General features: G+C 33.1%; 1 pseudogene; it reads right to left on the reverse strand.

The window, feature by feature from the left end:
- LOC106457825 overlaps positions 1-26,199 on the reverse strand; it is a 56,298-nt pseudogene that overhangs the window by 29,111 nt on the left and 988 nt on the right.

Genomic DNA, 26,199 nt, shown 5'->3' on the forward strand with positions numbered 1-26,199 from the left:
CAGCTGAAAATAGTAAAAAAAAAAAGTTATCTTTTTCCTAAACTGAAAATGTATTTCCAAAAATACTTACCTCTGCTGACACTAATAGCTATTTCTCGATCTTCATCTTTGCCACCTAACGTTGTGTTTGTTTGCTCCAGTCTTTATATACCCCACTCGACTGCCCTCGGCAATATCTAATTTGCAAAACGTTATACTGGCCCTCACACACCCTCTATGCAGGTACTGTATACAAGCACTGTATGCAGACAATAAAATCACTCTTTCAAGACTTACCACGTTCTGGTCACTAACACTGACTCTTAGTGGGAAGGAGAGTGTCAACAGAGGTAAGTATGTTTGGAAATACATTTTCAGTTTAGGAAAATGATAACTTCCAAAACATACATACCTCCACTGACATTAATAGCTAGAATTCCACATTGAGAAGACAGAGATCATACAGAAAGCATCTGCAGAGAACAAATATGTACTATAAGAAGTGGTATTAAAGTGGGGAACACCGCACTACATACAGAACAGGTATACTCTTCACCCAGTACCACAGAAAATTGAAAAGTGTGGAATATAATACAAGTATGATGGTCCAGCCCCAACCAAACAGCCGAGGTTCCACAACTCGGGTTGGATTTAAGAGGTTATGGTACCCATATCCCATGTTGGTGGCCAGTGCAGTTAGACCGCAGATATATATATCTTTGTGATATGATCCATACCAGTAATCACAGAATGATGCATTTCAAACCACCAGATTTATGAAAGAAAGCAAACAGAAGTGAACAATCCTTCTGATCAACCTGAAGAAATCCAAAAGGCAACAACCTGATCATATGCCATACTCCATCAAAGTCCAGAACTCATCCAGTCTGGATTTACAAACAGTTGTCTTTACTCCCCCACCAAGTGGGCAAGGAGAATTCTGCTTACCCATGGAATTAAGGAGATAATGAGGAACACTGTCCCACCAAGGACCAAAGATGGGACTGCTTCCCGTTTGGATTTATGAGGAGATAGTGGACCTCCTGCATGAACAACTCAAGACCTGACAGTGTTTATAAGAGGGTCCAAGCACCACCACCCCACCGGATAGCTAAGCATCAAATCTAGACTGGTATTATGAGTAGGCTCCGTGTAGGTTGGTTCTGCTCTTACAGACATCTGGGAAAAAACTTCCAGGGACCCAGGTAGGAGGGTCCCCAACTTCACACTCTTCTCTGAGAGTGGAGAAAACTGAACACTCCAGAGGAAAATCCGCTGTCCACCACCCCAGCTGGGAACTAGGTGTGGTAAAGACTCCCAAGCTCCACTAGTAGAAGTAAGGGGGGGAACATAAGCATTGGGGAGGCCTGAGGAACAGGTCTCCAAAGACAGTGCAACAGGTGAACCACGTTCCCTAATTTTTAAAAGCAAACTGATCTTGACTGATTCAGCTCTTAAGGTCAGCAGGGACTGGCAAAATCCCCTTTAGCTTTACTTATGATAGTCCATGAGTAGCGGCCCATTAGAAATATTGTAATATGATATCACCATCCATAATTGCAACCAGACGATCTTACGGAACACCTCATCTCAACAGAGCCCATTACAACCAGGAACCGATACAAAGGTTGCTAGCTCAAAATTTAAATACAAGCATACGTGACTGAGCAACACTTGCCACTGAGTGGGATCCAAAAGAAATCAATAGGGACCCTAGAAGAGAAAAGAACAGTGACTGTAAGTCAAATAACTCATTACTCACCTCCCTGTTAAAATCTAGTAAAGGTAGTCAACACAGCCACAGGGGAAGATGAAAACCCCTCGAAGAGGAAACTGCAAGATCGTGAAGGTAATGAGATATGAACGTGTCAAGAGAAGTCCACATACCAGCCCACAAAATATCTCCGGAATAAGGATGGAAACGATTAAGAGATCCAATGGAACAAGGAGTGGAAGGAGGGGGCCTTGAAAAACGAATGGATGAACCTGCAAAAGTACAAATGGAAGTAAAATAGAGTCGAGCAGTCAAAGACAATAATGAAGACTGCAAACGTGCTGTATCAACTCTGGCTTCTAAAGATTCTGTATTGATGTGCATGCTCCATTGGTCGGGAAGTGCCCACTGAAGAGACCTCATATGGGCCTGACCCGATGATAGGACGCCAATCTCCAGTTTTCTTGAGCACCACAAAGAGACGAGAATATAATCCTGGATGAATGGGATGGCTCGTTTTAGTAACAACTCCTGAATGGCTCGGGCTCGAAGATCTGTACATCTGAGGTCTGAAGGAGGAGTAAAAATGGCTGGAAGGGACAACAGAGGAGGGGGAGAAGTAAACTGAATCTCGAATCCCAACTCCAGCATTCTGAGAACCCAATGATCGATGGTGAAAGAACACCAAATGCAATGAAAGAGATGTAACCGTCCTCCCACAGTAATTGGGGAAAACAGGTAGTAACCGACAGCGCTGGTGCTATTGCACTCTGTCCGAAACTACATGAGAATAAGGACGAAAACAATTAAGAGAACCAATGGAACAAGGAAAGGAAGGAGGGGGCCTTGAGACATGAAGGGATGAACCTGCAGAAGTACCAGTTGAAGTAGAATAGAGTCGAACAGTCAAAGACTGCAAATGTGCTGTATCAACTCTGGCTTCTAAATATTCTGGAATTCCAGCAAATAAATAAGGCCGAAGAAGATGCATTTCCCATAAATCTGAAAGGGCAGAAGAAGGTAAGTGAATTCCCTCCAAAAATGCATTCCTGACGCAACAAGTCCCAGCAACAGACCAACCACGACACCAAGGCAAGTCCTGAAGAGGACGAACGTGTCATAGTAGTGACCAGAAAAGAGCCCAGTTCGTCATCAAATTGTTGAGGTGATCAGTGATATACTTCAGACAAAAGTTAAAGGGAAGAGAAGTATCTTAAAACAGTAGTAAGAGTCAAACGAATCTGCAAAAATTGTGACTTGTTAAGAGAGATAACAGATTCATACCTGGCACCCCGTAGATCCAACAACGGATTTAACCTTTGAGTGTTCAAATATATATATCATCCTGACGTTGATACGCCAGGGCATGTTGTTTAGATAAACGAGGGGGGGAGCCATAGCGACACCCTTATGTAATTGTGTTGCAAACCTTTCTGCATGCACAGCAACATCAAGAGAAGGAAGAAAAACTAAGTAATCCCCTTGAGAACGATCGGACAACAAAGCAGTAGTAGACTCAAAAGCACATATATTCCTGGATAACAAAACAAAGAATTCCCAATTATTATAAAACAAAAACTATGAAAATGTAAATCACAAAACGTTAGTCTGAATGCTCTCACTTTGTCAAGAAAAAGTGATTTTATTGTCTGCATACAGTGCTAATATACAGTACCTGTACAGAGGGCGCATGAGGGCCGGCATAACATTTTGCAAATTAGATATTGCCAAGGGCTGTCGAGTCGGGTATATAAAGACTGGAGCAAGCGAACGCAACGTTAGATGGCAAAGATGAAGATTGAAAAATAGCTATTAGTGTCAGCAAAGGTATGAATGTTTTGGAAGAAACAATTCTTGCAGTTTTAAAAATTTGTACTGTTTAATGAAATATTTTCAAATCAAAAGTTGACTATCCTTTTCATAATAAAAAATATGTAACATTTCGAAATTCACAAATTTGTGATTCTATTTGAATAATTTTTTTACTAACACATAGATCTTATCATACATACAATTCATAAAACATTATTTTATACTCTCTGCTAAGAGTTCACTGTACAGCTAATCCCTGGTTATTTAATAACAGATTAGTACAACAGTGTATTTTACTTACAGCAAAGTCACATTGAGGTTTCTGCTGTATCCACTGAAGAGAATCAAACCCCTAATTTTTAGCACTGTAAATCCATAGACTTACTGCTATGCCACCAGGGAGAAAATACAATAGAGAAAAACAGTTATACAGCACTACTTTTCCTATCACCCGGCAACCTAAATTTAGATGAGAATGCTCTTTCGCATGAGCTTAACTTTAGTAAAAATTTGTTTTTTCAGAAGACACTGAATCATTATGCCCACTGTTAGACTATTATGTACACCTAAGTTTCTTTATTTATAAATCTTTTACAAAACAACTTACTTTGGGTATCCTTTCCATTTCAACAAGTATTCCAGCTGACCTTGATGGAACCTCTTCCCCAGAACTTTCTCCACCTGATACACACGGTTAAACTGTGAGACAAAAACAATGTTCGTTCTGAACTCTTTTGGTAATATCACACTCCAAAGCTACCTTTATGTTCACATATATCGTAACCTGGGTGCTGTTGCACCACCCCCACCCTCCCAACTTTTACATATTTGACTTATATAGCAACTGTAAATAATATTATTATATTAATTTTAATGAGGGGCAAACCCCAAAACCTAATGTGATAAATCTTACAAGCTGATATTATCTGTCAATCATAGCTTTTAACCCACTTAAAATAAAATTTTTGGTTTATAAAATAAAATGCAGAAATGTATAATATTACATTATTCTAAAGCACAATCATTCACAAATTTGTCCGATTCCATAAAACACAGAAATCACAGTAGATATATTAAGAAATTTCTAACTGTAAGAATAGTGACCTTGTCAACCGAGATATTATGTTCTGTATATCTTTCTTTTTTTAAGCATTTTAAATTTGACATTCAATGTTATGTTTTTAAATTTCATAAATCTGCTATCTTTAACACCATCGATATGACACGTATATAAATAAAAAGTATTTATGTACCAATTGCTGATGCATACTTGCCTTATACCCAAAGTTAATCTGATTCTGATTTTTATTAAAGTGATAAATTAATCTTTAAATTTAACTAAAATCTAAAGTTAAAATCTCAAATATTAAACTACCAGGAATTACAAGAACTTACTGCAACTTCTTCACAAGTTTTCAACAAACACTTTTTTTTCATTCTACCTGGCCCACCAAACTTCTTCTTATCCTAAACAAGAGCAACAAATGACATCCAAATCAAAGCAATCAATAATTTTATCTACCTCTTAAGCTTGTTGGATCATATCTACTATATGTTAGATATTTATAACATTAGTAAATTTTAGATTAAATAAGGTTAATAGATTCTAAATTTATGTAGAAATAATTTTCATATATAATCATCCTAGTTAAAAAAAAAAAAAAAGTAGTAATGACAAAGTCTAAGCATTTGCTTGTTTACATCTTTTAATGGTGTTATAGCCAAATGCACATTGTGGAGAGTTAAAGTCTACTCTGCCTTTAAATTTTACAAGATTTGCATTCCAATATTTATACAAGTTAAATACTTTTGATTAAATTTTTTATTTACATTTTTATTTTGGATTATTTTCTTTTATCTTATTTTAATGTTTTACTTGTTGAATTTTGTGCAAAGCTACTTGAAGGGTAACTATGCTAGCTATACCTAAAGTTGAAGAGATAGACTAAAAAGATGGGTAGTAAGTCAACACTTCCCGCCACCAATTCTTTGGCTACTTATGACAGACCAAAGAGTTGGATTTCATCATCTAAGTTTTAAAATTTTAGTCTAGCATTTAGATTTGTTAAGAATGCGATTAATGAACACCATTTTTAATAATAGTTCTCATGTCAAACACTCCCCATTTTTTATGAAATACCTACATTCATGAGAGGATCTACATTTAAAAAAATATACCCATCTTCAATGAGTAGAATTAAGTTTAAATCATGCAATTATGAATATCTTAATCATACAGATTGTATCATCATTTTAATCATAATGTTAAAAATATATTACACTGCAAATTACCAAAATTTTCTTAATATATGCATAAACTGTACTTTGATTAAGGTATACATTAACTTTTATTTTATCCATAGCAAACATTTTCATAAGAAAAGTATATTTTGGCAATGAAGCATTTACTATTATCAAAACATGAATGAAAACATGCTTTCAACATAATTTTCATCCTTCAGATCAAGAATGCAACATTTAACATCTTATTCCATTATTTCATTGAAAGGATAATAATGGACAGACATAAAGATGATGTTGGAATAGCGGTGACTACTTGCCCTCTGGTTTAGTACGACAGATTATAATTTACGGATATTAAGAAACTGTCACATTTCTGCATAATAATACATTAAATATTAATTGCATTGAACAATTACAGTAGTCAGTTACATCTTTTCTAAGCCTAATGTCTGCTTACCAAACACATAGCACATTCTCCACAATCTTCTTCCCGCATACAACCTTCACACTCCCCACAGAACACTGAACCTTTCTTTGAAACTTCTCGTGACTTAGCGGTTGTACTCTATCAAATGGGTAACATAAAATGTTATACAAAGGAAATATGGTATCTGTAAGAGCAGTTTTCACTCAGCATATTTGTAGTATATATTTAAAAGCTATCAATCCCATTTTCTTTTAATTAATTCACTAAACTACCTAATGAACAAGATGAATTTACTGCTTCTAATAAAAATGATGTATCAATTACAAAACTGAACTTATTAAAAGTAAAATAGAAAACATATATTACTTCACCTTAATTAATAATGCACTTAATGAGATATTTAGATCTGAAAAACAATACAAAAATGAAAAAAATGTTTGGTATTTAGTTCTAAAGCAAAACTGCTCAAATGTTGTTATACTTTGTTTAGTAATCTTATATATATCACAAACCATGGTGTCTGTGAGCATTTACCTGTCTCCCACTTGAAAAGCTGCACATGCAGGCAAAGCACAACATTTAGTTTTGAAATGACAGGAGAACAAACAGGAATAATGTTGATGTCAAATTTTATATCACAAGCAGAATATTCTACATAAAATTGTTAAGATTCAAAATGTGAAGTAACTTAAAGAATAAAAATGTAGATTTACAGTATGCTATTGTTGAGTGGCTCTTTGCATGAATGAAATGCTGAACAATTACTTTTCGCAGTGAGTGGTATAAGTAGCTCAGAGCTTTGGCTGTGAGTGAAACCAAGAGCGCAACCCAATTAACCTTTTTAAAGTCCATGAAATAATTTAAATTGATAGATTAACTTAAACTTTTGCTGTCACTAGGGGCTGGTACTTTTGCTTGTTAAAGTATAATTTCAGTTTTATATAAAAAAAAGTAAAGTTTTGAAAATTTTATGTAAATATAAAATACTTTTTTGCTTTTGGCTTATGGTTCACTTGGTTTTAACAACATCACTACATGTAGTTGAGCTATTAAACATAGCAGCCTGTGTACTATGTCACAAACTTTAATGGCTGTAGTGTATCTATATAAGTATTCTGCTTACCATTTTAATAAAATCAAAGTTTATTAGTCATGTTTCAAAATAATTAATCAATAGCTTGTGTAAGACTTAAATCATTAGAGTGTATAAAAGCTATTGAATAATGTACGTATTGTCATTAACACTAAGATAAATCAAGTATACTGAAGTCTGAAATATGGCAAATCATGTAATGATTTCTGTTTTCAGGCTGTAAATATTTCCAAATGACTGAGAAATAGATATAGAAACAAGAAAAGTTTGTAGATTATGTACTAACTGAAACAACTAAAGTTATTCTTAAAACAATATGCAGAAAATGTGTTTACTTACCAGTTCTACTTTACACAACTGAGTTTGTTTGGTGAATATGTGACATATTTAAATAAAACTAAAAAACAAAGTTTACAGTTTTGCATCATGTCTGATCAAATTACCTTCCACTGCACACAGACATGTCACCATAATTGTTGGAAAATTATTTTTTACTTTTCTCATATAAATCACAGATGTTCATATCACCTTTCCTTTCAGCTTTATTTTCAATCATAACGTTTAATGTTAATTTCACAAACTAACTTTACTCAAAATCTCTTCTTTTTTTTTTCATTTCATTATTACATCATCATCTAAATTTACAGGTGAAATTTACTAATCAGAAATTAAAATTCTCAAAATTTTGTTTGCAATTTTCAGATTTGCTTGGTAATTTGTCAACTCCTGACACTGTATTATGCAACAAACAATCACAAAACTTAAAATCCAGGATGATTCTTTGTCACAGAAGTTTTTACATAAAATGCCCTATCAATCCCTGAACTTAAAATAGCTCTAATGTATGTTATAAATGGGACAACATTTAATCAGTAGTAATTGTAAAATAGCCAGTCAAGTGCATGAGAATTTTATCTGGAACATAACTGTTACTTTATTTTTATTCATGAAAACAACACTTTCGAAACAAATTATGAAGCTATTTTTATAACTTCATAGCCCTAGTACATAAACATTATAGATCATCCCTTTTTCCTCCTTCCAACTAGTGCCAAGCTGGATCAATACATCATAGTTTAACTGTTCTTCCTTGGTAGTTAATGAGATTTCTCTACTTAGAAGATACTAACATCATAATTCCAGTTTAACTTAATTATTTTTGTATTTGAATAAACTCATTCAAATCACCTTAACTTTAACACTGAACATGTTTTCTGCACATTCATATTATATTGTAACATATTTTTATTATACATCTACCTTTTAGTTTCGACAGTGAAAAATAGCCACAAGAGCAGTGAACCAAAGTAAATATATATTTACCCATGAAACAAATTTTGTACTGAAGTTTATACTGAATGACTTCGAATTTGTATATCCTCTTTCTTGATCTTTCTTTAAAAAACATGATTCTAAAATAAGGTTTAAGATTTTTCACTAAAATTATTAGATTAAATATTCAGTTACACGTAAAGAAGTCTTTATACGCTGGTTGAACTACACCAAATACAAATATTAAAGTTTAAAACTTGAAAACAAACCTTAGTTACACGCCCTGATGATAATTTTTTGGTAGGTGAAGTTCCATCATTCGTTTTCTCTTGTTGTGATTCTAGCACTTTTGAAGTGAGCTTAGAGCTGTGATTTTGTCCAGGTCTAATATGAAGTTTTTTTATGGCAGCATTTGTAGAAGAAGGTTCTTTATCTGATGCTGAATGAATTGTTGTTCCCTTAGGAGAGCCAGAATTGACAGTCTTGGGTGACTGTGGTTTTAAGCTGGAAGTAACTGTTAAAACAAAGAAAAAATACTTGTAAAAGAAAGTAAGCAGAAACTGCTGTATGCTACAGAAACCATATATTTCTGTTTGTTCTTCATTATATTTATGTTTTAGATTTATTTCGATGATTATAGAATGAAGAGGAAACTATGGTCAACATTTCCTACAGTAAATTATGCACAGCCCAATGCATCAATAAAATGGGAGAAAATACTAGACGCGACGATGAAATCTTTAGTTGCCATGGCAACCTGGGATTTGTCGAAACCTAATGTAGTATATTCAAACGTCATCATTTTTCATACTAAAACATTATTGAAAAAATATTTTGGCCTAAAACATTTTTTTTAGTATTTGAGAAAGATTTCAATATTCTTTCTTTTGTTATAACTGTGCATTTAGGCACAGATCTTTTCTACTTGAGAGAACTATGGCTCAACAAATATACTTGAAAACATTTATATTGATTCTATCCATTATTGTGATATATTCACTCTTTCTCATGTTATATACTTGGCCTGATGTTATGTTGCATGAACCTCAGAAAAACTTTTAATTAGGCTATAAAACCATACATCACTTGCCTGCAATTAGTCTTCAATCTATAAAAAATCACTTGCATAAAGATTTGATTCCCTATGTTATGTGTACACTATATATATATATATATAACATTCTCAATGTAGAAATAAAGTTAGAGATAATCAAAAAGATGTATGTTGTAACTTTTCTTTATTTAATAATGACTAAAATAGATATAAATCTGTTTTTTTCTTCAAATAATTTAATCTATATTTCCTGTATTAAGTCTTAATATAAAGAAAAAGTGTTTAAATATTATTTGTACAAGCTTAATACAAAGTAATTACAATTTCTTATGATCATAAGGTATACATAAAACTAAGAATGGTGGGGCAAATGTACAATTGTTCACTTTATAAATGAAGCAGTGGCAAAAAGTTACTAGTTATTCCAACTTAAACTAGCAAAAGTATAACAATTTAGAATTAAAAAACATTCTTCTAGTTTGTTAGCATACAATTCAAGCTATGGGTAAATTGGTTGCTATTTTCCTCTCATCAAAATCTGTGCATGCATTATTAGTGCAAACAAAATTTTTACACATGGTCCATAACCTGATACAAACGAATTGACGTAATAGCTTACATATGAAAAGGTAACAACTGTGATAAAAGTACCTTTAGGTGATGATAAACTGGAAAACCTTGGTGACTGACATCCTTCACCTTTGTGGTTGATGAAAGTAGTGAGTGTGTGAAAAACAGATCCACAACAGCCACATTTTAAATGATCTGCGAAACCAGAAACTCACATATAGTTACTTTCTACTTAAATTGAAAATTGTATTGTCCAATGATATAATTTACATATTCTGTAAAATGAAAAATTCAAAATCAACATTATGTATGATATAAGTAACAATTAAATAAACAGTGTCCATTTATTGAATATTGTTTTAGGTTCAACAACACACTTTTACCTAAAAACTCTCACCCTGTATTGCATTAATCAATTCGGCAATTTAAATTATCTTTCTTAACAAGGCTGTAGCTACAGTCATTCAGATGAAGTAGGGAGGTTTAGAGCCATTTAAGGCCCTCAGTAAATCCAGAGTAAAGCCATAGTTGAAGTGGGGGGATCCTAGCAGGCAAACCTCTCAAGGAAAATTATTTTACGTTATTTTGAGGAGGTAAGGACAGTGACTCCTGGCTTCATATTTCATTTATAAGGATCGGGCAATGGTATTATAGAACACACTTCTGTTTTCAATGATAGCATGGATAAACTGCTTGGAACTATGAAATGAGTGAACAACATGCTTAACAACCTTTATCTGTTATGAAAAACTGCACAAAATAATTTTTTTGTCAATTTTTGAACTATTCTTATATACTCTATAACATTCAGCATATATAGATATATGTGTGTGTAACTATTTATCACTTATAGTATAAAATTTTAGTAGTAGTAGTTTTGAAAAACCTTTAAAAACATTAATTACTTTATCAATGAAAAAAAAGAAGACAATATGAAAGATCTAAGGCTATGCTTGGCAAATTATAAGATAAGGCAATTGCTTCATCTGCTTCAATAGTAGTTACAACCCTGCTTATATTTGGGGAATGATCATATTCATAACACCTGTTTCTTTCCAGTCAAAATAACAATAACCTTAAGAAAAAAAAACATTCTCAATAATTGACAATATTTCTATTATTGGAGAAAACACAGTAAGGGTTCTAACAATAATGCACTGTAAATATCTAGTATCAGCTGGAATACACTAATTACCATTTTCCAGAAAACATCCTTTACACCAATGTGCAAAGAAAGTTAATATTTTCATAATCTGAAAATGCATTCCCGATAGACACTAACCTCCTAACATAGAAATGCTATTTCCCTCACACAACTGCCTGTAAGATTTCCATTCCACTGGCCTTGAGCTAACTCCTACCTAAATTCATGTGAACTGTGCTGGTGCATCATGTGACAAATAGCCCTCCACTACTAAGAGGGCAACACAACCTCCATGCACAGTAACTCCCCTTGTGCACTTGCAATAAGTCAGGAAGTTGGGTGGGAACGTGCATGTTGGTGAGTATTCATCGGAAAAACATTTTCAGATTAGAAAAATGTTAGCTTCCAAGATGATAACTCGCCTCTTCATGCAGAAATGCTAGAATCTCATGTTGAAGTTATGGAGCTCCCTTCAAAAAGTGCCTGAAGGTAAGCTCATGGGGTTTAACACCTGAGGCCTGGTACCCCTGTAGGAGACCACACCTCATCTGGATCAGGGTATACTCTTCACCCAAGATGAAAGGAAAAGATGAAGTGTTGTAAGAATGGACAGAAGGTGATCATGATCAACTGAGCACCTGCACACAAGTTGTCAGCAAACCAATACGTAGTGTGGTTAGGGCATGAAAAGACCACTCAATGTGTGCTCCTGTCAATTCTACTGGACAGATTTACTCCAGGAAGAGGGAACATTAGCTGTTTGAGGGGTGACGTCTACTACACTGATAGTGTTACCACCTCCACCCTACTTCTCACCGTATTGTTCTAAGCCCAACATGTGAGGATTCTCCATGATCTACCACCTCAGCAGCTAGGAACTGATAAGTGCCAAGGTTCTCCCATGTACCACTTGAAGAAGAGAGGAGAGAGAATTCACATTGAGGAGATCTGGAGAAGAGCCTGTAACCACATTGGATCACCAGCCGGAAAGGTCATTAATTGGAGACACTGCAATGGGTGAACACAAAACCATATTCCTAAAAGAGAGTAAGAAGGAGCCAGAAATGGGCAGTCACTTTCCTGGATCCAGCTTTATCCATGAAAGTCCATGAAAATAGTACAGTCTGGATTGGATAATTGAGTAAATTTGTATACCACAAGGATATCTTAAGTGGTCTTACAGAATACTCCATCTCACAATGGGCACTGGCAGAGCCAGAGCAATTGGGTTGAACATTTGCCATTATTCTGGCTCGATGTGGATTTTTGGAAATAAGTATACCCTGGGAGGCAACACCAGCCACCTGGCAGGATCCTGTTTGATAGAAAGGGAGAAGAATAAAAAGGAAACATACTTACCCATCTCAAAGATGGTGGGTCGATTGAAGTTTGATGACAAATGGAAGTCTATATCCAGCAGGAGATGAAACAGCCAGACAGTAGAGAGAAGGAGCAGCAAACATCATCCAAATCTCAGTCTCGAGAACCTTGTTCGACAGTCAGTGAAAATGGGAAGCAAAAGAATGAGAACATGATGAACTGGATGTAAATAAATGTGAAATAAGCTGTGAGCATTTACATCCAAGGAAGAATAAACTAACTGGAAGTGCTGACAGATCCATCTAGTAAGAATAGATGGAGAGAGGTCCATGAGAGAAGAAGAATCCCATGGTAGGAACAGAAAATGGTGGGAACCCCAAAAAGCAGATGTTCATGATAAGTAACAATGAAGAGCCTGAACAGGACACAGGTGTTAATCAGGATCCAAATGATCATAGATGTGAGAGATAAAAGGAAAGGAGATAAGAGAGAAAGAATAATTATCCTCCCTAGTAGCAGAAGGCTGAGGAAAAAAAGACCAGTCTGGGTAGAAGTATATATAAAAGTGTGGTGGAAGAAGCATCAATAGCATAGACATCCGAACAACAGCAGCCACAGGCAAGGAGGAGGAAAAAATAAGATGTGAGAAAGAGAGAAAGGTACTACACAGAGCAAAAAGCCAACGGCTTGAACAGGGTACACGTAAGAGTATGCAAAAACTACATTAAAAACCCAGTCAGGCATTATGGTCAGGCAAGGAAGTTGGTGAAAAAGGAAGGTGCATAACATAGTGGAAAGGACAGGTAAAGAAAACACTGTGGTACCAGGAAAGGCTAAATGTAAAGGACAACTCCACCCAATAACCAGCAATGGTGGTGACCAACAAACAGTAATTAAAAAAGATAGAAAGGTGGTTCACAGCAGGACAGCTGGAAAGAATGGAATGTGGTGGATGGATCAACAAAAAAAGAATGCCACTTTCCCTGATAGACAGACAATTTAGAAGGGCAATAGGAATGAGACAAAAAGAAGGCTACATGATTGGAGAGTCCAGACAAATCAAGAGTGAGGGGAGATTGTTTATATGGTCTGGATGCCAAGTGAAGAAACAGAGGACACCAAGGGTGAATTGGACAAAGAGGAGCTACAATAGGATTTCGGAAGAAGTGTCATGTATCAATGTGAGCACCCATGTGAGGAGATGAAGAAGAGGATAGACATACAGAAAATGGTGGGACCAACCTCGGCCGAGAGCTTTGACAACCACACTCAAATGATGAGGAACAGGGGACCAGAAGAGACAAAGATTGGAGTCAAGAGAGATGGCAAAAGCGTCTATGAGGGGCATGTACAACGAAGAGCAAACTCAACAAAAGACCTGGAAGTGGAGAAACCACTCTATGAGTAGAATGCAGTCCAGTCAAGAGTGGCAGTCTGCTACAAAGTACATAGCTCCTGGCATAACAGGCAACAAGACAAATCCAAGATGAATGAGTCCAGAAAAGTAGGCCCAACGGTTTCTGGAAGGGTGCCTCTTGAGGGTTGATTTAAGAAATGATGGTGGAAATGTTGAAATGGATCATGGTTGATTGATCCACCTAAAGGGGCAGGAAATGGGAAAATGCTCTACAAACAGTGAAGAGTTCAAGCACGTTGAAGTAGAGTTAATGCTCATCCTGCATCCAAATGCCAGAAGTCATGTCATCATCATGGCTTGTATATAAGTATACTTGCAGTGACTGTTAGGTTACATACACTAGCAAAACAAAACATTGCTTAAAAACTAGTCTGTGAATATTTACGGGTATTCAAAAAAGACCAGCCACCCATCACTTAAACCAAACCACAGTTATTCATTCATATGATCACATTTCATATAATGGTTTACGATTTCTTTATCATTACTACAGGATCTTGAACTCCATATTCAAGAAAGGAAAAAAACTGTCCAACTCTTAATTACTAGCAAACATTCTTAGACCAAAAATTATCCTAAATATTTTCACTTAACATTCAACCATAAGTCAAAAATAGTTATATTTATAACTTTATGTCTCATGTAACTTGTAATTTTACTACTTTATTAATGTATTTTATATGTATTTTTTCAGTTCACCTCTTTACTTAATATTTTAAGTAAAATAGTGACTGAAATTACGAGAACATTAATAAATAAATCAAATAATAATATTTCCAAGTTTCACTGAAGATGGAATAAGTGCGTTCTGAAACATTCAGAGCTTTTGTATATAGAAATGTTTTTCACCTTACCATCTGTCTTCATCTTTATTATTACTATTACCTATGATTTACCTCTTTTAGTAACAATACTCATAATGTGACAAATTCACACTGGCATCAATTTTAACAAATTCTAGTTTTTTTATGAATAACAGCTATAAATAAAACTGCTTTAATTAATAGCAATTTTTTAAGTGTTAGTTCTATAAAGTTTAGTCAGTGAATTCTGTCATACTATAAGTTACCTTAAAAATCTGTAATATAAAATTATACTATTTAAGTTAGTGCAGAAAAATAAATTAACTTTAATCTATATTTTCCACACCTCTTACTGTAGCTGTAAAAAAAGTTAATAAGCCTTTTAATATTGAAATATAGTAAGATTTATTCTGTAAAATCAATTTATAAGTATATTCTGTCATTAGAACTTAGCTGAAGTTCATGATGGCAACTTATTCACTCTCTATATAAATAGACAGTGTTCTTCCCTAGTGGGTAAGAACTGGATCACAGACAACCAAGAAACAAAAGGAAACTCAAAACATGAACAAAATGTTGAAATGTGATAATTTCTGGAATGTCTAGGAACTACAATAAAAGTGGCATTAACTTACGTAAAGAAAAGCAACCAGAATTTTAGCATTAAAAGCACTCATATTTATTACTGAGCCACTAGAGGTCTGTAACAACTCCATAAAATTACAATATAGCCATAATTTTGGACAGGTAGAGATTAAAAGAATAAAAATGTGGACTTTTTTCAATTCCTGTGGAATGAAAACTGATAGATCCGCCAACTGTGTTTGGGGCTTCCAAAACCCACTTCCTCCATAAAGAAGAACAGGTAGCAAGTTCATTCTTATTCTGAGAATCCTCCACAGTTCTAGAGAAATTATGAATGGTCAATTATCTTGATGTAGACAAAAGTAAATAAAAAGAAACTGAACAGTAATGGTTACCAATAATAGTAACAATATTAGGGTGAAAGTATTGTCTTTAATAACCTTTCACATAAACCTGTAAGGTCTAGAAATAGGCTTTAATATGCAAGGAGCAAGTGTATTTTACGTAACAAAGAACCCACACCCCAAGACAAAGTTCCACTTCCCCAGCTGATCTGCAACCACTTCTGCAATAAAAGATGAGTCAACCATGTGCCAAAATTCACTTAACAAAACACTATGTATTCCAAATCCCCACCAACTTGAAGGGCTACATTTTTATAATATTTATTTATGCTTTTGTCTGATATCTGGAAGTATCTTGAAAAGGTTTACAAAACGTTTAGTGAAGCTAATGGCAGTACTCTTTAGATAATCATATAATTCGGAATTATCATTAATAAAGTATGTATATTTATTTTTTTAAATTCCTTTTCTGTTCTAATTCCTGTGTATTCTTAGTAATCAACAATACAAAATCAATCATCATATTCATTCCTCTTTTGTATCAATCATTTAATATAGCCCAATTTTTCTTTTTTCTCTGTCATGAACAATATTAACCATCTGGTAAACCAAAAAACTGCTCTTGCAAGATTGCATCATCTAAAGCTATGGGCATAAGCTAAGGAAGTGATTAAACATACAATAACTATTGAATTTAATGCTTCCCATTTTCCATCACCTTATGCTTATTTTTTAATGATCAAAGACCTCATAATTTTTCAAATCAACAATGTTTTCCTTAAAATTGTTCCCATCCTTTTAATATGCTCTGTAAGTCAATCTATGTATGATTACACACCTATTCCACCAAGACTGACTTTTTCTTTTTCTTCATTTGATTTATCACTAGATTTTGATGCCAGCTTCAGTGCAGTAGATGTTTTTCTCTGCTGTTCAATTTTCTTTTTTGAACTCGAAGGCAGTAAATGTCTTGTTGTAAGTTTTCTTTTGTAAGTGGAATCTGAATGTTTTGTCCCCACCATCATGCTAAAATCTGTTCATTTTAACTCCTGAAAAATATATGAAATAAATGCTATTTTTAATATACATGAAAATAGTCATATTTCAGCAGTGTAAAAAACAATATCTATCATCTATACATACAAACACATACACACACACATAGTTACATAAAACATTAGTTTATTTTACATTTAAAAAATTTGAATGAGAATCTGGAGCTATATTATCTCGGCTAAGCTAATGGTACAAAACATTGTCTCATTATGTTTAAACAATTTTAGGTAGAAAAGTTGGTCTGGTTGAATTTTATTTATGCATTTGTTACTTTCTTTTAACATGAGAAAATAATTAAGACTATCTAGATTTATAGCTAGATCTTTGCACTCTCAGAATGAGTAAGATGACAGAAGGATATTCTGACAACTGAAGTCAACTTTTCTCTTTTAAATAATCAATCAACTCAAGCTAAATGTAGTCTTTCACATCCTCATGGTGTAACTGTGTAAGAAAAATTTGATGAATTTCAAACTGACAACACATACAAGATCACCTAGTTATAATTATTATAAAAATTTTATAGTTCTTACAAAAACAACTAATTTTGTTTTTCTTTTGGAAGAAGTCTAGCTTTGGTATTCCAAACATTTATATTATCCTTAATATTTAAGTCTCCACTTTCAACCTTATCTCCAGCAAGTCAATATCCTTTTTACAATATGAAAACAAACTGAAAGTATTAAAGAGGTCTCATTAATCTTACACAATGAAACAATAACCTTTTTCCTCTAATACTAAAAATTACTCTAATTAGGCTTTGGAACACACTGTTTACATTAGTGTTTCCCAAAGTGTGAGGTGTTCCCCCAGATAGGCATGAGCAATTAAGAGAGTCAATAGTTCAATAATGTAAAATTAAGCATTGCAATATATTTTTTGTTAATGCAAATAATGAGTAATTACTACAACACATATAGCATTTTGATGCATATATCCGTGTATTACTTCTCATTACTCTTTTACTCGTTTAAAAAAAAGAGGGGTGTACAATAATGCATATTTAGTAGGGGGGGGGGCATGGATAACAAATGTTTGGGAAATGCTGGTTTACATTATAGTTAAACAGCTGGGCAAAGTTTAAGGTTTCAAGTTCTAATTGATGATCACATTCAAATAATTCAAAATATTTTCCATATTTCATATAAGTAATTTACACTTAAATACAAGAAACTCATTTTCAAAGTTTATGCTCATTAAATGCAACAGTCCAGGTCTTTCTGCATTAAAGACATTGTACTTAGCATCAACCTTAAACAGCATCCTATTATCATTAGCAAACATGAGCAACTTAAACATCAAGTTGTAACAAAACCATTTAAATTAATAAGTAAAAACAAAGTTTGAAAACAGAACACTGGTATGCACTACTATTAGTATTCATCAATAAAAAATGCCTCTTGCTTTCTTAGTATTTCCACCACTTGTACAACAATCCAGCTATCTAATCAACCTCATATATAGCACTTTTTAAAGGCCTTCCAAAAACTCATATATACACAACATCAGCAAAAGGGCTTTCATCCATAAAAGGACACACTTTTTATCAATAAATTCTATCAAGTTGTTTCAGCAATAAAACACATTGTAAAAAAATGTCCTGAGGAAATTAAAGTTTTCTAAATGATAAGTATCATAAGATTTAAATAGCATAAAATTCTGAGCAAATAGTAAGGAACAAAATAACAGTCAATCACGAAATAAACGTGACCATTCAGGGCTCAAAATTAATGCTAGCAAACTAGCAAAATGCTGGTTGTTGTTAGTTTTGCTATTAAAACTTAGAAGGCACTACATAAATTACTAACACATCTTTTAGAATGGAGATTTGCAGATTTTTGCTGTCAAGAGTTAATACACCCATGATAAATGCATTTCAGTAATATATTAATAAGAGCATACAATAATATGTCAATCATACAGTTACTATTATATTAACCACTGACAAGGCATTTCACCAAATATCACAGATCTTTGGGCTGGATGAGATACAACAGACATAGTAGTTGAGTCACTATTTCTAATAGCAAATCATATGACAACAGCTGTTATGGTGCGAAGTGGAATATGTTGGTGAAGTGTAAGTTATAAACAATTCTATATCACTACATACTATAATTATGGTAGGGATTACGTAACACTATATTATTCATTTATTTGAATACCACACATTACTAATTATTGCATTACAAGAGGTAAAATTATTTCACTTGCTATTTCACAACCTCCAATTGATCTGCAAGTCGTGCCAAGGTTAGGCATAAGGAAATGAGAACTGCAAGACCACAGCTTCAATTTGTTTGACTGGTTGCCAAAGCAATTATCATGTAGGCCAACTAGCTAAACTCTCACCATCCAGCCTCTGAAGTGTAGTTTTACTATCAGTGTTATCAGTATTTCAAATAATGTGCCCAAGTGAGTGCTCATTGGATGTAATAATAAAATAGAAATCACACAAACTGAAGAGGTTTTTTTTCCACATTGCTCTTAATTTTTCCATGTTTAACACAAATATTAGGCATTTTGGCTTCTAATACTTAGCAGACTATCCAGGCAGTTATGGCCTAAATACACCAGTTTCTGTCCAAATTGAACAACTTTTAACTTTTGTGAATTAGTTAAAATGAAAACACTAGAAAATGTAACTGAGATGAATTTTCATATATGAAAAGAAAACATGGCACATAAGATTTATACACATAAGCAATTTAATCAATTAATCCAAATCAGTGTTTCTGATGAATACTGCTTTCAACTATTCCAATAACAGATTAATCATAAGTATTATTTCTAGTTCTTACTGTTTTTGATTATTCCAACAGTCAATCAAACCTGTGTTTGATAGGGTCAAAGTTAACATGAAACAACCTTTTTACAGTTACATTCAAAAGTTAATTATGCAACTTTATTATCAAAGTACGCCAATAAACTTGGTAGCAAAAAGTAGTTCATAATTCAAACTTTAATATTATGCAAATTTTAATTATGAATTTCAAAAGAAGTATTTAATAAATCCTCAATCTTCACTTCTCTGCATCACTTGATGTTTCTTCACTCTTAATTGCCCATTTTAGATTTTCTTTTTACCCCTTCATGGTCTCTGTAATGTGCCATCAATTACACACTTAAAACTATAGATATTTCTAAGCCAAAATGTGAACTTATAGCCTTCAAGATTCTTGCTTTACTGAAATATAAACAAGAAAGTCAAACCCACATGCTATGCCCCTCCTATTTCATCCTGTTTTTCAAATAATGTCACTAATTTTCTCTATATATCTACTGGATTATTTATATCCAACAGAAAGAATAGATTATTCTTTACAAGATTCATTAGAAAGCTACTTCATTTAAACACCAGGTTAGGAAATATTTAACTTGTTTCTTTGCTTCCCTTTGTGATATTCAACTCAATTATCTAATGGAATTTTTTTAACCTACTTATAGCTTAGTTGAAAGCCTGTTAAATGATAGTAATTTTCGGACATATTTTTTTTTTGCATGATAATGTTTTGTGTTCTAAACTTCATGGTTGAAATAAAATTTAGTAAAATTGTACTATCAATATATTTACAAAAAAGTAGGGTTAAATTTATTCATCCATCAACAGAAAAAAGCCTGAGTTTAGATGTAATTACTAAATATATTTATATTTTTTATTTATTGTTACAAAAGTTAATAAAATGTAAGAATTATAAACATATTAGGTTAGATAAGTAAGTGTAAATGAAAAAAAAAATGTCTTTTGACACTCAATATCCTCACATACACAGAGCACAGCATGATTATAATTTGACCGTGGGTGTTTTAAACTCAATCATTTGTTTACATAAAGATGGCTGGTTATGATAAACTATTTTTTGTGTACTCTAAGATGGTCAAGTGCAGCTGTAAAGCTATAAAAATAAATGAACCTAGATCTGAAAAATATTAGCTTTGGCTGTAAGAATAGTGTAACTTATCTGTTACAATATGCAATCATTCAAGAAAGAAAAAAAAGAAGAATTGAGATTTATTTCATATTTTTCAACTTTTCATTTTACCTATATTGCCAATTTTGCTACAGTTAGTGCTAGGGCAGAGAAGATAACAGATTAAATATAAAGTTTTACCAAAAACAAACTTATGATATTCATTTAAGGAATTCTAGTTGTTATGCAAAACAAATATAAAAATATAAGATGACAAAAGTATTTTTATTCTTAATATAAAAATAACATTGTACTCAGACTATTCAGAGTCTGAGTCAGTAAGTTTCAGTAAATTCACAGACAAATTTTTAGTAAAAAATGCTTAATTAAAACTTCTGATTTTCTTTTTGTGTATGACATTCTTGTAATGTCTACTAAAACTTATCAAGTCTTGTAAAGATGCACTAATTAAATTCTGAATTATATTAAACACTGCTATGTATATCTTCACAGAAATGGGATTGTAATGTAGAAAAATAAAATGAAAACAATTACTGAGAGCATGAGAGAAATAATGACATAGAATTTGCACAGCAGCATGTTAAAAAGGTAATGATGATCTTAAAGAGAAAGTTGTAGTCTAATCTCATTTCGAACATATGCAAATACAAGTCACAAAACTATTGGGGAAGAAGTAATCTCATAATTATCTATATTAAAGTGAAAAAAATTGTGATATGACATCACAAAGCAGCAAATGGGATTAGATGTACTGTAGCAGACAAAACTTTGAAGAAAGCATAATAAACATAGATAGGTAAGCATACTTAAAAAACCAAATGTATATGCTACAAAGTCCCTAAAGAATTTATAATGATACACAATGCACCTTTCCTACATGGCTGGATTAGTCTAGGAAAATCCTGCAGTGGCAGAAGGCACAGCAACAGCAGTAATAGGTGTAAACCAAAGACAATCAGGGCAATCATGGTGGATGATTATTGGTTTGGACTGCTGTTCAGCATTATGCAAATCACATCACTGATTCTTTTCGGTACAACATATGGCCCCCTCCCAACACCTGCTCAACTTCAGTTTGTCCTTTCTTGTAGCAGGGACTGTACAGCTATACCATATCACCTTGATGAAATCCAGTTTTATCAGCATTAACATCATAGCAACTTTTCATTTTATCACATGCTGATTAAGTGTTTCCCAAGTTAATTCATGTTTTGTTTCCCCTACACTCCAGCCATTAGATAAAGATTTATTCCTAATAATTTATGGTATGAGCACTTCACTCTAAACGGTACAATGACCACCCTCCCTGTTGGACATTCAACGACTGGTGTAATAATTGCAATGCAGTGCACATGGATTTCCTGGTCATAGGCTATGAAGCTAGTCTAATCTTTCATCCATACCTCCATATGAATTCAGTTCCAAATACACAATCTTCTTCAATGTCAATTATCCACACATCTTTAGGTGTTGGAAAATTTCCTATAGTAAGGGTAACTTCCAACTTTCTTTTTGCTGGGACATTATGCTCATTTGTTGTTTGCATCAATCCCTCTTCCTTCATCATCTCTGGACAGAAGTTTCCCAAATTAGGTCAAACAACTGTAGCTTTAGAACAAGTATCAATCAACATACTGCAAGGATTTTCATAATTAAAACCATGAACAGTTAAAAAACAACTGTAGCTTTAGAACAAGTATCAATCAACATACTGCAAGGATTTTCATAATTAAAACCATGAACAGTTTTCCTCAAATAATGAACTTCTCATTTCATTTCAGGCAGATGGAGAATTCTCAACTGAACTTTGTCCCATAATATAAGCTAATTCCTGTTTTTTCTATGCCTGGTTTACTCTCTGTTGTTCCTTTGACCTAGATGGACTTGAAGACTCTCCTTGGCTTATTAAAGCTGTTTATTCCTCACAGTCTAGGCTGTAATGGTCAGGTTTTCCATATCTATAAGTTTCCTCTTTCTGAAGTTTCCTTTGGGAGATTTTCTTATTCCATACAGGTTTCTGTCTGGAGTACTGAGCAATGTCTTTTCAGCTTACAGTTGAAAGACCTATTGTCTTGTGGTTTACTTCCTCCATTCTGTGTAACTAGTTGTCTATCTAACCTTTTCAGTTCTTCTAGACAATCATCAGAAGGAGTTGATGTTTCAATACAAATCAATCTGATGATACTATTAATTCTAGAAGATGCCTTTAGTTTATCTGCAGCTTTAATGGACTCAGGTTCCATCACCAACTGGAGAACTTCCTTTAAAGATGTAGACATATGTTGCATCAACTTAATTCTCATACCCTTGCCAACAAATTCATTATTTCATATAGAAGATCTGGGTAAGATAGTTGGGCAAGCCTTCCCAAATATTTTGCAAGTTTGACTATGGTCTCTTCTTTCCTCTGTACCCTATTCCAGAACTATGCTCAGGACACTTCCTTCTGGGATGTCACTCCAAACCTGTTGTACAAGGTAGCTCTCACCTGGAAGGTTACTTGATGTCATTAAAGTTGGTCCTTTCAAATAGGCAGCAAGATGAATAACTTGTTCACTATTCCACCTGTTCACTCTGGAAATTATTTCAAACTGAGCCTAATATGCCTATTAATATTTAGGTATATTACCTAAATAATCTGTGGTTTCTCAATTGGGCAATTTTGCTGAATCGGCCAGCTAAATTCTGGAAATGGTTATGTAGTAACATGGCTGGATTAGTCTAGGAAAATCCTGCAGTGGCAGAAGGCACAGCAACAGCAATAATAGGTGTAAACCAAATAAGTTCTATTACACATTTTGTAGTATATAGTGTTTACAATGAATTCTTGGGACAATGCAGAAAGAGGTGTGGCTGGTTTAATCTTTCTATTTACAAATTATTTTTCCACATTTTATTCTCTCATTGATTTCCTTTTGTATTTCTTCGATTTTGTCATTACAGCCTTTCTGTAGTTTGTTAATATCTTTCTTTATTTTGTTCATGTTTTTTGTATTTTTCAATTCTGTCATTACAGCTTTACTTGTCTTCAATCAGATTAATTTCTGATTTTAATTCTTCTTTTAATAGCATGTCTCTTTCTATTAATTCCTCTCTCCTTTCCCTCTTAGTCAGTTTAACTGTCTCATTTTGTGTCCATGTGGTCATCTTGAAAATTAAAGTTCAGTCAAAACCATATTTTATTTTTACCAGAATAATCCCACTTCAGACACCATTTTTTGTAATGAGTTCTGTCCTGGGTGGGCTCTTTTGGATTATTTGGTAAAAATAATGTGAAATCCACTCAACGTAACAATAAATGTTTACTACAGCCATGATTATTTGTAGGCTTAACATTTCACATAAGCTCTTAAACTAATGTAGATCTAATAACATTTAAAAGAAATTTCCTTGAGTGATAACAAAACTGACTAGCTAACAGAAGCACAAATTTTCATGGTCTCAATCATCAGTTCTTATATTTGTACTGACCTCGCACTTCTACTAAGTATGGAAAGCTTCTAGATTCTAGGACTACTTTTATCAACTTTCTAAATCTAGCTTCACTATCATAATTAATAGTTCCCTCTAGCAAACAGCTAAATGATTACATTGAAAATATATATGAGAAAAGTATTTTAAATAATAATAATATTATTAATAATTGAGGCAAACTGGACTGCAGGAACTAAACAAAGAAATTAAATACACATCAAATGAGGTCTTTGGTTAACTATGAGATGGTATTTAGACCTTCCTTGAATCCTTTAGTTCAGTTTTAATCAACTTATTTAAGAAAGTTTTTTGAGTTTTTAAAGCAGGTTCAGAGATTTACTAGGATAATTTCTGCTTTGGAGGGGGTTATTATATGGTGAAGGCATGATAGTCTTTTAACTTTACGATTGTTAGAGGTATATAATCCAAAAATCAAATTATGTTTCCATAAAAAAAAACTGAATATATATATATATGCAGAAAATATAGAACACCCAAACGTACCACCAAGTAAGACTGTTATTTTTCTAACATGGTGGTTGGTCTATATAATAAATTGCCTTCAGAAGATTCAAAATGTATTTTATAGATTAGGGTTGGATGTCAAAAAAGGGGATTTCTATTTGTAATCTGAAATAGGATGGCAGCTCCAGAAAATATAATTGTCTAGATGGATCAAATGCCTCCTTATTGTGTATCTCTTGGAAATAAATAAATGAATGAATAAGACCAATTTTAGCTTTTTTAATACAGCTTTCTTCTAAAATTGTAACTTAAATTAAGTTTCACTACGTTCACATAGCATTTTAAATAATTATTAAATTTTCATACTTAAAACCTGTGAAGTCCACAAACTTCTTTCAACTATCTTCAGTTCCCAATATGCTCAACTAGTAAAAAAATGTTTATTATATATACACAAACTTTCTTTTCAAGCATATTGTGCTACTATGTGTTAAGAGTAAAAAACAAAACTACTTATAATTTAGTTCTAGAAGATAAACTCTTTATTAACTGTTTTGGCCAATTAGTTTCAGTACCACAGTTACTATCACAAGCTCTGATGATGGTAACTGTTACCGAAACTAGATGGAGGAAATGGTTAATATTTTATCTTTCATTGTGCCAATAAAATGTCATTTTTTTGTTTTTCACTCTAAAGAAGCCTACATATATAGTTTTAAGTTATATTTTAAATTTAATTTAGATATTTGTTACACAGCACATGCCATTAAGACTGAGAAAGTTCATAATAGTCCTACAATCTAGAAACTTCCCAAAGTTGGCAGAAGTGAAATTTCACTATAAATAAAAGGATCAATTGATCAAGAAATAATGTTTGAGCAGCTTATGAAGTACAGGTGATCAAGTAAAGATGTTAGTGCTTCTGTAAGCTAATCAGTAAGTTAGTCAGCATTTGTTATAAATCAACAAAGTTTTTGTTAAATGTTATTAGTAAACTAGGCCTACATTTTCTGTTGATAAGTTCTGTATTAGAACTTGAAGTTCACCGTATACGTTGGCATGATATAGTCATCATTAAAAAATTAATCAATTAATATATTATGTGTACTGAATATTGCATTGCTTTTACCAAATAATCAAAAAGATGGAAGAACAACTTACATTACTATATTCATCATTTACTTAGACATGCATATATCCAAACATTAAGATGAAAGTAGAATAAATTTCACTATTTCCATTCTACTTACACTAGTAATATGAAACTAATTTTTACCTTTAGTTCTAAAAATATACCTTAAAACTTGAAAGTAATTTTGACTATGTTCATCAGATATCACTAGCCTACAACAGTTCAACAAGAAAATACATTCAAAGCCGTCCAGATTCAATATAAATGGCTAACTTAAGCTATGATGAACATGGTTAATATTAATAACATTCAACAAAAATGACACAATACAACTTCTTACTGTTTAACATAATGATTATCCT

Source organism: Limulus polyphemus, unplaced genomic scaffold (assembly GCF_000517525.1).
Source record: "Limulus polyphemus unplaced genomic scaffold, Limulus_polyphemus-2.1.2 Scaffold378, whole genome shotgun sequence".
NCBI lineage: Eukaryota > Metazoa > Arthropoda > Merostomata > Xiphosura > Limulidae > Limulus > Limulus polyphemus.